General features: G+C 43.8%; 1 long non-coding RNA gene across 3 annotated transcripts; it reads left to right on the top strand.

The window, feature by feature from the left end:
* Nucleotides 1-222: 222 nt before the first annotated feature.
* On the top strand, nt 223-7,638 carry LOC109551024 (uncharacterized). Of its 3 annotated transcripts, none has more exons than XR_012325639.1 (3): nt 223-281; nt 5,043-5,183; nt 6,406-7,638. It is a non-coding gene; the product is annotated as an uncharacterized lncRNA (long non-coding RNA). The 3 variants fall into 3 exon arrangements; XR_004521719.2 differs by lacking the exon at nt 223-281 and adding an exon at nt 4,819-4,895; XR_002177716.3 differs by lacking the exon at nt 223-281 and having other exon boundaries at nt 4,745-5,183.
* Nucleotides 7,639-13,005: the final 5,367 nt, after the last annotated feature.

The raw sequence follows: 13,005 nt of genomic DNA, 5'->3' as shown, positions 1-13,005 counted from the left end.
GTCTCAGCCTGCAGTACCTAACAAATCATCATCAGTCACTTGTCTTTCTAGTCAGGTTGCTGGGAAATCACACAAGGATTTCAGAATTCTGTATGTAGTTGTAAAAATACAGCAGCAACACTGACTCTACCACCCTGCTCACCCAAGCCACTACCATACCCACAGACTGGCCCTCCTTAGCAGCCCTAAACTCCAGCCCCTCAAGGACCAGAAACTGGGAGTTGGGATGAAATTTCTGCCTTTCTCTGATGCCTCAAGGAAGGAATGCCATTTCTGCAGAGGTAAGAGAGTCATCAGACATAAGTTCTACTAAGTGTAAGTAATACTCCATGCCTCAATTTCTCCTTCTGTAAAACATAAATACTAACAATACCTTTCTAACAGAGTTGTTGTCAGAATCACGTGAGAATGCCTGAAAAGCACTAAGAAGAGTGTCTGGTATGAAGCACTCAATAAAAGTCAGCCATAATTATTATGAAGAAGAGGAAAGAGAGGCCTACAGTGCAGGATTCAAGTTCGGAGGGTACTCAATGTTCTTGGAGCATATCTCAACTCTGCTCTCTTTCCCTTTCCTCTCTGGACAGTTTCAAGTTTCCCTTACCACTATCAAGTCCCTGTTCCTATCCGAGCCCACAACAGGACCCCCACCCCTCAGCAGACAACCTTGCTGAGAAAGGAAATTGAACCTATTAGATAAGAATTCCTTTGCAAATTTAGGTGTATCCATCATTGCCTCTTTCTTCCTACATTCTTTTCCTTTCTTCTGTCATTCCTCTTCAAAAGAAATGATGTCTCCTTTTCAGAGACAACCCTCCACCCTCCTCTGCAATCTTCATTTCCTTTGTGCCTTCAAATGCAACCTCTCTATACTGGCTCTTACACATCATCGGATAACCCATGCTCAAGACTTCTATTCTAGGAAAATCTGTCTCTAGTCTCTGCTACTCCTCCACAAGCTGCCACCATCTTCCTTCCTTCCTTCCCAAACTACTCAAAGTGAGTACATCCTCCCTATCCTCACTTCGCATCCACTCTTCAATCCACCTGGCTCCCATCCAGCTGCTCACACTAAAAAAATAAAAGAGCCCTGGTGACCACAATCTCCTAACTGCCCAATCTCAAAGTACATTTTCCAAGCTCATCCTACTTGACCTCGCTGTAGCAACAGAGGCTGCTGATTCTCTTCCTGCAACTTTTTCCTCTGTAGCTCCCTGGACAACATTCTCTCTCACCTTGCCCACCAATCCCTGTCGTCTCCTCTGTTATCTTCAGTCTTCTATAAGCATGGCTAGGCTCATCCATTCCAACTGCATCAACTACCACTTACATCTACCACCCCTAGACACACACTCTCTTCTGAACTCCAGACCCACATTTCCACCTATCTAAGCGCCACAGACGCCCAAATTCAACACGACCCAAAACACACGGAAGCTTCCCCCAGCAAATGTTCCTCGTCTACACTCCCCCTTTACTACTGGTACCACCATCAATCCAAAATAGAAAACTGAGTCATCCTCAACAACTCCCTCTCTCTTGTTCTCAACAACCAATTAATTAGTCATTACGTCAGGTGAACTCTGTCTCAACAACCTCCAATATATCCCCTCCTTCCCATCCCCACTAATACTTAATTCAGCTTGAAGCCAAGCCCAGGTTACTACAAGAGTCTCCTGATGTCCTGGATCCAGATTCTCCCCTTTCAGTCTATTTCCACAATTAGCTTTCCAAAATATAACCACATCACCTCCCTGCCTAAAAACCTCCAATGGCTTTCCTCCCACAAAATTGAACCTTAGAACAAAACTACAGGCCATTAAAAACCTGGCCTCATTATGAATCTAATCTCATCAATCACCTCTCCTTTGATCCCAAAGTTCTCTTAGATTCCAGCCACTTGGATCTATCTATCTTATGCCTCTGCAAATGTTGCAAACGTCACCAAGTCTCTCTCTTCATCTTCAAGACTCAACTTACTTATCACCTCTTTCCTGAATATTCCCCTGATGTCTCCATGTGGAGCTAGTCATTCCCTCCTCTGCCCAACACTTTGGAAATATCTCTATTACAAGATCCCATTTTACTTACAATATCGTCTCCCTTATCCCATCGTGAATTCCTCCAGGGCACAGAATTTTTATTCATCTCAGTATCCTAAGCACTGAACACAGAAGACACTCAATGTTGAATAGAAGCCTATACCAACACCAGGCTCTAGGGATATAAACTGGTTCTGACAGGTTTCCCAGAGACACCATGGGGGAAGTACAACAGTCAGGCGCACATACACCCCAAGAGATGTAGCTCTTTACTCACCAGATAGGAGCCTAAGAAACTAAAAGTGCAGGGACAGCTCCAGGTCCTATGGAATTTGGTAGTGACAAAAAATCACAACCTCATATGCTTCCAGGGTAAAAGGATGAGAGAGAGAGAGAGAGAGAGAAGAGAGGCAGGGTGGGGGGGACACCTCTAGGCTCTAGGGGAAGTGCAGATCTTTTGGAAAAATAGCTTTAGCATGGCTTCAGAGTGGCAAGGGTCCAGTCTCTGCTTCAGTGAAACCCTCAGTGGATATGTGGGAGCTTGGGGAGGTCAGACTGGATAGCCAATTTGTCCATCAGCCAAGTACAACTAATATTAGCTGGAACTTCAAAACAAAAATTATATAAAACAAAATTCAGAGACTCCAGGATGGCAAGGACCCTAAGATAGATTTGAATCAGTCAATTGCTCAGCATTTACCTTCTCAGAGGACACTGAGGATCCAGTTCTCAATTCCCTTGGTATGGGACAGCTAACCCAAGGCCCACACACCACCCAGTACCAATAGACAGGCTAAACAACCTAGGAATCCTCTACCACAATCCCTCCCGACCTATAACTCCAAACAGCCACTAACAATGATAGATCCGAGCAAGTACAACCTATGGCAGTTGTCGATCATGTATTATGATTTTCCCAACTATTTTGACTCCTCCCTAACAACTTCTTTTCCTTTGTAACCTCATGTGCATTCAGGCCCAACTTATCAATTCTTCCTCAGTATTGCCTCCTGCATTCTTCCTTTCTCTTTCATTACCACTGTCATCACTTTGGTCTGCCATGTAACAGCTTTGAGAATTAAGGCAAATCATTTACTCTCCTTGGTGCCTCATCCATAAACTGGGTAACAGCTGCTCTGCCTACCTCACAGGAAAGGTTGTCTGTGAAAGGTTCTGTAATCTGTAAAATGTTATACATAAATAGAAGGCATTGCTATTATCAACCTAAGCCCTCTTTACTGATATGTGAAGCATATCTGGCTCCCTGCCTCTCTCCTTCTCCATTTCCAACCACATTATACACCACAGTAAGACAACTACACACTCTAAAACATTGCTTTGCCCAAAATCTTTCACTAACACACCATTTCTTACTTGAATCAAAAAATTCTGGATCTGACGTACGCAGTGTCATCTCTGGACCACTGTCAGCTGCTTAGGATGCTTTCCCTAGTTTTGCAAGCCCCACCCATCCTTCAAAGTCCAGCTACAGCCCCACTACACTCCACACAGAAGGACTAAATTTATGAGACAGAAATTTGAAACAATGTCATGGAAGAATAAAGGATAATTCAGTTTGGGGAAAACTTGGTAGAAACACTGTCATCTCACACTTTAAGAGTCTTTTTTTTTTTTTTCTTCCACCATGCCACGCAGCTTGTGGGATCTTAGTTCCCTGACCCGGGACTGAATCCAGGGCCTGGCAGTGAAAGCACCAAGTCCTAACCACTGGACCGCCAGGGAATTTCCAAGAGTCATCTTTTAAAGAGGGATTATACTTTTTTTTCTGTTTGATTCTAAGAGATAACCTAGGACCAACAGGATGGAAGTTATAGAGATGTATTTTAGCAATATGAAAAACTTCCTTATTGAGCTATCCCACGATGAAATGGGATGCCTTACATGCAGTAAATTCCCCATTACTAGAAATGTTCAAGCCCAAACTGGCCACAGGGCAAGGATATTTTAGATGTAATTCAATTATCACAAGGGTAACTGGACTAGAATCACAACATTTTAGGTCTGAAGGAAACCTGAGAGATCTTCTAGTCCAGTCTCCTATTTTATAGGTCTGGACAGGGGAAGTGATCATTCAAGGCAGCACAGCTTGCTCTGGAGAGCAGGGAACAGAACATGGTCTCTTTCAATCCAGTGAAAACCCTTGCTACTCGAAGTGTGTGTGGTCCATGGACTGGCAGCATCACCATCACCCGGGAACTTGTTAAAAATACAGAACTAACCAAAATCTGTACTTGAACAGATTTTGTGTATGTAGCATTAAAGTTCAAAAAGCACTGACCTACACTGCCCCTTCCAAACCTTGAGTTTCTAATTCTGGAACTCCATTTCCCAAACTGTTTTGTATGTTAAACAGAGGTAACACCCAAGAAAAACAGTATTTTCCGTTCAAATCTGGGGAACTCTCGATACTATACTTCCAGTAGGAAATTCGTGATAAAAATATCAGTAGTATACTGAAAGTTCCAAAATATTCTGTAGTAGAGAAAACTTTAACCATGAAGTTTCTGAACATATTTGAGCACAAACTGTCTTTGAAAAAAAAGTTATCCTTAACTACTATCGCTAACATCCCCGGGCCTTGGGCTTCGCCCATACATTAGCTAAAGAACTTCAATCTCCACCTCATAGCTCCTTGACTCTCAGTACATTAAGCATACTGGATTAGTAAGTGGTCAAGACGGGCTTGCTGCTCTCCACACTGTAATAAGTGAGAGTAAGTTTCTAAATCACCGCCTCTTTTTTTTTTTTTCTTTTTTTCACCGCCTCTTAAAAAATACCGGAGTTCGTCACCTGTGTGATTTAGCTGTCGGGATGCGCTAAGATGACTGCTCAAGGGTGAGCCTGCCAGTTAAGGCGGACGCCAGGAATTGGAGACTGACACACCAAACGCATATCCAGGCCCCCCACCTTGAGTCCGCTTTGTTTTTTGTTTGTTTGCCTGTTTTTCTGTTTGACACAACTTCTCAACCGTGTGCCCCACAGGAAACCTGTAGCTTGGAGTGGGTTCAGGGGTGCCTTGGATGCTCCCAGGAAAGGAGGGGAACCCTTGCAGTTCCGGAGGAATTCGGAGACGCAATCACTCGACCCCGGGAGCACACCACACCGGCAGGCTGAAGAGCTCAGGTGGGTCGGACCAGCCCAGACGCAGGGGGCGCCCACCCCCGCCGCGGCCCACCCCTGCCGACCCCCGCCCCGCACACCCGGCTCCCGGCCGCGCCCTAGGCGAGCGCCGAGTCCCCAGAGCACAGCCAGGAGCCTCGCGAACACGGTGGGGGAGGAGGCAGTTTCCAGGGTCGCCGCCTCCGTACCTGTCCTGTCAGGGGCTCCGCGCCAGGCTCCGGGCCCCACCGAAGACCGACGCCCAAGCCCTAGCGGGGGCCCGCCCCGCCCGCATGGGCTGCCCGCCGTGCCGCCCGACCCCTGTAGGCCCGTCCCAGGCCCTCTAGCCGCTGAGGCCCAGAGGCGCTCTGGGTCGGGGGAAAACGCTACTCTTCCCCGAAGACCAGCCCGGGTTAAATACTGCGCGCTGAGCGCGGCCGAGAACACTTCGATCAGGCACAAAGCTGGACACCTGGAGCGAAATAAGCGCGTGCGCACTGTACACGGGAAGCCGATTAGGACCACAGGAGAGAGGCGAGCGGTGGCCAGCGACCTCTGCAGGCAGAGGGTAGACAGCCCAGAGAGGAGCCTGAGGATTCCTTTGCGTTAAGCAAAGGGCACCCCCAGAGGGTGGCTACGCTTCTGAGTGCTAAGCTGTTAATTAAAACAATACTAGTAAACCATCCTTCGTCAGGTAGCTTAAGGAAAAAATAAAAATTTGCTGCTATTCAGTATTATCCATCATATGGGGATTCAGGCATTCTCATGCCCTTATGCAAATTTACGTAATGGACTTTGGCATTTTTTAATTAAAAAAAAAGAAAACATGGGTGGCAGAAGTGGCAGCGGCTGAAGTAGGAGATAGATGGGCCCCTGGGCTGGATAGCTGGTGCTTGTCAAATGGAGCAAAACTGAAGTTTATCCTCAGCCAGACAAGAATGCAAGGCCCATTTCCCTTCCTTCATTGATGTGGAGGGAATGCACTAGCAGTGGGGTATTTGTTGCAGTAAAAATAGAAATGAGACTTTTCTTTTTGGATAAACAAGGAAAATAAGTAAACAATGAACAGGTTGGGGAAACAGCATAACCAGGCCTGAAAGTGTTAAGCAATCTTGGTTATTCTTTAGCTGTTACTACTCATAAACACGTGTAGCTAGACTTGTCCTTAGCAAAGCCAATTACTCTCTGACCCCCATATGAATTACCCTTTGCACCTGGCATTTCTTCTCCTACACCACCCTTGCAGCACTCTTCATTTCCGAAAGAAGGTCACAGCTGAGAACTTCAGGGACACCAGATCCGGTTGCTCAGCTGCCTGATGCTAGCTTTGGCCATAAATTTGCAGAAGAAATGCAAGACCTTAATTACTTTGAGCCTTATCACCTATCCCAGACCACGAGCCCCAAGCTATAAAAACCTTTCCCAGTGGCGGGGCGGGGGCACAGTTCTTGAGACTCTAGCCTGCTGTGTTCCCCCTTTTGCCTAGCAAAGAATAAAGCTACTTTTTCTCCTTCAAAACTCCGTCTCCGTATTTCTTTTCGGCATTGGTGCACAGAAAGCCAAGATTTTGGCATCACAGCCAGGCAACCCAGCTTCGTGAAGATTCGTGGCATGCTGTGGCCCGCAGGCACCCAGCACGCGCCCGCCCCGCTGCCATGGTGTCTGTCCAAGAGGAAGGTCAGCTCCTCCGAGTGGCGGAGAAGGAGGAGCCCAAGAGGAGACCAGCGATGCTGTTGGCTAAAACAGCTTCTGCAAAAGTGGAAATGAAGCCAAAAAGGTGGAAGGAAAGGATAAATCTTCAGGCAAAAATGTGCAAACAAAGGGGAAAAGGGAGCAAAGGGAAAACAGGCTGAAGTGGCTCACCAAGAGACTAAAGAAGACTTACCTGCAGAAAACGGAGAAAATAAAAATGAGGAGAGGCCAGCCTCTGATGAAGCAGGAAAGAAAGAAGCCAAGTCTGATTAATATCAAACACCCGGTCCTATCAGTGGTCCCTGTCTCCCTTCTTGTACAATCCAGAGGAATATTTTTACCAACTATTGTGTAAATGCAAGTTTTTTAGTAGCTCTAAAAACATTTTTAAAAAGGAGGGAATCCCACTTCATCTCATTTTTTAAGTGTGTGACAGGGAAGAGCTAAATCGGACTCCACATTGGATCTGTTTCTTTGACTTTAACCTTTGATTTTTGTTGCTTTTGTGATTATAATCATGCATAATGACCTGCCTCAGGAAACCCTGCCCACCTGTGAATGGCTGCAAGAAAAAAGAAATTAACACATCACCTCACTGAGGCTGGTCATTCCAGGAGATGTTTTGCAAGACTAATGGCCCTTTTACTTTACTTCCTCACTGCCTCTCCCTCTCTGATTCTATAAAAGAAACTGGCATCCAGACCCAGATAAGATGGTTTATCGGAGACTAGTCTGCCATCTTCCCGGTCTGCCAGCTTTCCGAATAAAGTCGTATTCCTTACCTCAACACCTCGTCTTCGATTCATTGGCCTGTCGTGCGGAGAGCAGAGTGAGCTTGGACTCGGCAACAAATTTAGCGAGCCAACCAGGAGCCTTGCTCGTGTCTAGCCAGCCCCGGTCAGGGAATATTGAGGCAAGGCCCTAGCAGCTGCCAGGACCATTTGTCCTGAGGATCTTCCCTTCAAAATTCCCTGAAGCGGCACTGGTTATCCCAGCACTTGGCAATCGAAGCAAGGAACCGACAAACTTCAATTTGGTGCTGCGAGTCAACGGACTCGATTCGATTTGGAGGGAAAGTCGCTCCGGCGTGCACGCCAGGAACATATTCCCCCCTCAATCTGGGCTTTTCCTTTACAGGACAAGCCAATCTGGTTGAGGTACCCTGCTGGAGGGGGGAATTGTTGTTAGACTCTGCCCGATTCTGGGAACTGGTTCCCTGGGAACTAGTTCATTGGTTTTGTAGGGTAAGTCTACCCGATCTGGGAACTAGTTCGTTGGTTTTGTCTTGGTTTTGTGTGCATCGATGCTAGAATTTGTACCTTTTGTGTTGGAATTTGTTGGCGTCTTCTGTGTCTTGGTGTCATCAAACTTTTAAAAGTGGAAAATACTCCATCTATCCTAAAGGAGAGCCCTTTGGGGAATATATTATATAAATGGGCAAAACATAGCCGTGAGCCTATGACTAAGAAAGACATGATGTACTATTGTAATAGGGTGTGGACCCAATATATGTTAGGATCAGAAGAACGATGGCCCCTGAATGGCTCACTCAATTATTATACAATCTCGCAGTTAGAAATGTTCTGCAAAAGAACAGGGAAAAGAGATGAGATTCCATATGTAGCAGCATTTATGCTATTGCATCAGGAGGAAAAGGAGTCAGAGGGCTGCCACCTTATGGTGCAGCAGTCTGAAAGAAAACCCAAGGGAAAACCTGTTCTACAAGGGAAGAGAAAAAAATGAGAGTGGGGACATGTTATTTCAAAACTTAAAGCCCCGTCCAGCCTATCCAGCTCCCCCAGTGGCCAAGCAGGATGAACCAGCAGTTGTTCCAACTGCCCCCCCACCATGCCACCAACATATTCACTGCCTCCTGTTTCCCCTACCCAAGCGGATCATACAGAAGTTTCTGTGGTAACACCCGGGACACAGGAACCTGATTTAGTATCACCATCTAAGACCCGACAGGGCACCCAATTTGGACTGGGAGCCACTTCTGCAGCAGGGCAATTTCCCTTGTCCCAATATCTTGTAAGAGGCCAGGACACTCCCTTGGACTTGAGGCTTGCTATTCTGATTTCCCCACAGGAGCCCCAGGTAACATTGACAGTGGGGAACAAGTTGATAGATTTTCTAATAAATATGGGTGATCTTAAGAGGCTTGTAAATATTAAACAAAGGGGAAACAAAGTCATCCTAGGAGAAACTTGCCTGTATCTTGCCTATATACAAGTGTCCTATCTGGTTTTCTCAAAAACCCTTATCTCTGCCATCTTTTTAAAATGCAAATTTTGAAAAAGAGGGTACAGTAATTTAGAACTTGACTTGTTTTCCATAAATATTAGTAGAAAGGGTTTAGCCAGCTAGACAAGTGAGCTTGATTTGTTCCGTCTGCCAGAAACCCAACTTTAACGCAACCTCTTTTGTAAACCTATGGGTTTTACATTGCTGTACCTGACTCAGGGCTGAACTTTTGAAATGAGAACTATGATGTCTCTCTGTTTGTTTGTGTGTTTGTATGTGTTTCTGTCTTTGGATAACACTGCTGAGGTTAATCTGTAAATGAGCCCTATCTAATTGGCTTAAAGAAAAGTAAGTGCTTACAAACCAAACAATTCTAAATACAAGAGAAATTAAGCTAAATGAGTTTCAGGTTCACGTGAACTGGGAAATATTTAGTATGAAATTAATACCTGGTATTAATGTTTAAGTTTGTTGATCTAATTAATACAGACATGTCTTTAGAGCCATCAGCATTATATATAGTACTTTCACTGCACCTAGGTTTAATAAAAGTTAAATGAAATCTTGTTACATCTGTTGCAAATTTGTCAGCAAGAAAAATAACTTGATATGATGAAATTAAAGTAAATATAAATGAAATAAGATCTTTTAGGTAAGCTATAAGAATAATTATGTCTTAAAAATCATCTAAAATAGTTTCTCCAGATTTTGGTAACTATTACTTGCCTCTTGGTTGTCATTGGAAATTAAGGTTTTTAAGAGTTGGGGACTCTAATTTAAATATATAATTAAAGCTACTGAAAATAATGAAACATTTCAAAATGGTAGAATGTGTGTTTTCAGTTAAGAAGGTATGAGGAATGGAATTACATTTTACTGAGAAAGTTTTATACATGGCCAGGATTAACTAAATTTCGATTAAGTTACCTAAGTAGGTGGATTTTGTTAAGTAAGCTAATACAAGACTGGAATTTGATCTCTCTCTCTCTCTGTTAGAAGTGCTCCTTTTGATAACAGATTATATAAGTTTCTGTGCCCTTAGGTGATCCGTATTTGTTTTCTTTTAATCGTTTTGTGACTTTGGTTAAATGAATAAGTACTGTTTCTCAGTGACCTATGATCCTGTTGTGTTTTAAAACCTTTCTGATATTTTTGTGTATCTTTTTTTTTTTTTTTTTTTTTGGGGTACGCGGGCCTCTTACTGTTGTGGCCTCTCCTGTTGTGGAGCGCAGGCTCAGCGGCCATGGCTTACGGGCCTAGCCGCTCCGCGGCATGTGGGATCTCCACGGACCGGGGCACGAACCCGTGTCCCCTGCATCGGCAGGCGGACTCTCAACCACTGCACCACCAGGGAAGCCCCCTTTTTGATATTTTTAACAAACTTCCTAAATATCAAAATCTGAATAAAGCTTTTTAGCCTCCAGTTGACTCTGAGACACTTCAAAAGAACATCTCTGAGACATCTCAGAGAGAGATGTCAAACTAATTTTATTTGGTATGTTAAATTACTTCAAAAACATTGTCAAGTGATTGGAGATGAACCTTAGGTTATGGTGTATGCATAAATGTCATTTTTATAGATATTCCAAAATTTATATGGAATCCCTAATATCTGCTATGTCCTGATATGTTATCAATCATAATACTAGTTATTCTAAAATGTTATATCCAAGTTTCCTGCTAATTACATTGTACTCAAATCTTTAACCATGCTATTTTTAAGTTTTGTCCTGATGCTTTTACAAAATGAAGATCTTCAAGAAGACTGATAAAAAGGAATTTTTTAAGAAATATAAGTTTCTGATAGCCTTTAGATAATATCACTGGACTGGGTAACATATGACAAAACTAATGGGAAACCTGATTATTTCATCCAGATCAATGGGAATTAATTACATGAGACTGAAAACATGGCAGATATGATTTATGACTTTGGGAAATATACTGACTTTAATCTTTGTTTTTCAGAAAAACCTTTTCTCTTATGCGATGACCTACAACAGGTTGATAAAGTATGCCTTTGTAAACAAAGACGAAACGTTTATCTTTTTCTCTCTACCTGATCCTGCCAGAATTTTTTGTCTCCAGCAGGCTGTCCTGTGGACTTGATATTATGTTAATCATTGTTTGAATTTGTTCTTTATTTCCAAACTGTTTGTGCTTTGTGTCTCCCTGCAGCACTATGTCTTTGTCATTGCTACTAGCTGCATTACTTATATCCTATTTTATAAGATTGTTGTCTCTTGCAGTACCCAGTGTGTAACCAGGCCTCAAAACAAAACTTCTATGGCTAAACATCTTAAGAAAATAAATCACTTTTATAACATAAAATAATTGTAATAATATGATTCTAGGTATGGGAAGAAGCAACAAGGGAAAATGTCTCCTGGATCATAATTAGAGGATCCAGAGAATCTTTAATTATCAATAGGGCCTAATCCAAAAATTAGCACCTGGAGTGGCATATCAAGAATCTTTGCCTGACCTGGGATGAGCCTCCCAGCACCGTGGGACAAAATTTGATCGTGAAATGTCTCCCAAATATTGGTCAGATTCCCGACCAAGAGGAGAGGATCAGTCATCGGCGATTGCAGCCCTCCAACTTGAGCTGGTGAACCCTGAGGAAACTCAGGAAGAAGAATACCTGCCATCTAGCAGCCATCAGACTGCAGCCACTCCCTATGGTGAGCCCTGAGGACACTCAGGATGTGAAAATACAGGATACAGGCTAAGATAGGTGTGGTGCATATCAAAGAAATGATTTCAGTGAGCCCAGACTCTTGCATCTTCCCATACATAGGAAAAACGCTAAATTCCTTAACTGGTTATTTGGGGAAAGGTGAGGGGAAAATGGAATTTGAAATGTACCAACATCGAAGGTATGTCCCAGTTCACTTTATTTATTTATTTATGGCTGGGTTGAGTCTTCGTTGCTGTGTGCGGGCTTCTCATTGCGGTGGCTTCTCTTGTTGCGGAGCACAGGCTCTAGGCATGTGGGCTTCAGTAGTTGCAGCGCGTGGGCTCAGTAGTTGTGGCTCGCGGGCTCTAGAGCACAGGCTGAGTAGTTGTGGCGCACGGGCTTAGTTGCTCCGCGGCATGTGGGATCCTCCCGGACCAGGGCTCGAACCTCTGTCCCCTGCATTGGCAGGAGGATTCTTAACCACTGCGCCACCAGGGAAGCCCATACACCTGAAACATTTTAAATCAACTGTACTTCTATTGAAGTTTAAAAACAATGAAGGTACAATAAAGACATTTCAAACAACACTGAAGAAGTTTGCTATCACTAAATCCTGTATTAGTAGTCTACTGCTGCATAACAAATTATTACAAACTCATTGGCTTAAAAGAAAACATGTATTATCTCACAGTTTCTAATGAGTCTGGGTACAGGTTAGCTGGGTCCTCTGCTCAGGATCTCACCAGGCCGAAATCAAGGTGTCATCCAGGTCTGCAATCTCATCTGAGCTCCAGGTCCTCTTCTAAGCTCACTGGTTATTGGCAAAATTCAGCTCCTTGCAACCGTAGAACCGAAGACTCAACTACTAGAGTCCACGTGGCCTTCTCCACAATGTGGCAGTTTGCTTCTTCATGATAAACAGGAGAATCTCTCTGACTTCTATCTGAACCCTTTTAAAGGGCTCACCTGATTAGGCCAGATCCACCCAAAATAACCTCCCCTTTGATTATCTCAAAGCCAATTGGTTACTTGAGTCTTTAACTCATCAACTTATCTAAAATTTCAAACTGGGCCCCTCATCATGGCACTCCTTTCCTTTCTTGCTTCACTTGTGTCCATAGCATCATATGAGTGCTATGTAATTTTACCATATATTTTTATTATCTCCCTTACTCCACTAGAATATACACTTCTTGAATTCATGGATGTTTATCTGTTCTACTCATTACT

The sequence above is a fragment of the Tursiops truncatus genome, chromosome 14 (assembly GCF_011762595.2).
Source record: "Tursiops truncatus isolate mTurTru1 chromosome 14, mTurTru1.mat.Y, whole genome shotgun sequence".
Taxonomy (NCBI): domain Eukaryota; kingdom Metazoa; phylum Chordata; class Mammalia; order Artiodactyla; family Delphinidae; genus Tursiops; species Tursiops truncatus.
This window is presented reverse-complemented; position numbering and strand designations above follow the sequence as displayed.